The sequence below is a fragment of the Arachis ipaensis genome, chromosome B05 (assembly GCF_000816755.2).
Source record: "Arachis ipaensis cultivar K30076 chromosome B05, Araip1.1, whole genome shotgun sequence".
NCBI lineage: Eukaryota > Viridiplantae > Streptophyta > Magnoliopsida > Fabales > Fabaceae > Arachis > Arachis ipaensis.
Window position 1 is genome coordinate 136,592,720 of NC_029789.2, and position 1,624 is coordinate 136,594,343.

Sequence of the window (1,624 nt, forward strand, 5' to 3'; positions counted from 1 at the left end):
AAATAGATGCTAAAATATGTTTGTTCATATATATAGATAGGTGAATGCTATCCAATCCCCTCTAAAATAACATGTAAGTTATCTTTTATTATGTGTCACATTGTAATTGGTTCTTACTTAACCATAGTTGGGTTATTTTATAATTTATTATTTGAGATTTGAAATTATATAATTTCTTAAAATATCAAAACTTCACTCCCGTTAATTGAAGCACATTTCCACTCCTCCATTCTTTCTTATCACTTCATCACCTAGATTCGGTCCTTCCAAGCACAGTCGCGTTCGTGACAAGAAGCGCCGACGTCGTCGCCATCTACTGCCCTCCCACGCAATCTCTCTTTCTTTAGTGCATTATCCCTTAGTCACGTCGTTGAATTCCGTTGCCCGTAAGTTCACCATCTTTCCCGTATAGCCAGCGCCTCTTTTTGCCATAGATCACTGCTTACCCACATAATTAATGGTTAATTTGGTTATTAATTTTTTTTATTAAAAAATACATCTTTATTTAATTACGTGATAGAACATATTACTATATTATATTATATTTTACATTCATATGTTCTATCGTGTAATTAAATAAAGATTTGTTTTAGTGAAAAAATTTAATAAACAAACTAAACATTACTTATGTTAGTAAAGAGTGATCCACGACAGAAGGAGGGATCGAGTGAGAGGATAGGAGATAGCGAGGACGTCGGTGCTGGCTATATTAAATAGGACGGCAAAGTTACTGATGACGGGAATTCAACCACGTCGTTAAGGGATGAAGAAAGGGAGATTGCGTGAGAGTTCTCCCATTTTCTAACTTTATTTAAAATGATAATAAATTATAAAATAATTCAACTATGGTTAAGTAAGAACCAATTACAATGTGAAACATAATAAAAGGTAACTTACATGTTATTTTAGAGGGTTTTACCTTTTTTCCCCATGCAGTAGACAATAGTCAACTTTTCAAAAAGAAAAAGTATTAATATACAAGGACCACGATGACTTATAATTTTTTATTTAATCACTGTTTTTCTCTACTCTATTCATTTATAAAAATGCTAGTCCATCTTTACAGAAAAGAAAAAATTGACAACTAACACACAAAACTATCCTAAAAGATGAGTAGCAAAAGAGAATATAATACATGTTTTATTTTGGTGAGGCAAAATATAATAATACACAAAGCTTTTGTTTTTATAAACAAACATTCAAGTATATATAAGTACTTTGTCATAAACTTTATTGATCCCAGATATATGAGTTTATTCGCAATTTACTAAAACTTGACCTAGTTTCTTGCATGTATTTATATGTCGCTGCTATTCGTGACATGGAACACTCACAAAATTCTCAACAAATCGAAGTTCAAAATTTCGTCAATCATGCATATAAAATTTTAGATATCCCTATCGGAACAAAAGCAATTTTAATGGGTGAACCACCAAATTAAATTGGCTAATAATTATAACAATAAAAATAAATTTGTGGTTATATAAGGAAATTAGAGTTTTTGTATATGTATATATTGCGTAACAATGTAAGTTACAAGTTTTTCCTGGTAATATATATAAATGCAAACATATATATATATAATATCATTGAGTAGTGATTAATTATTAGTGAATAATGTGTC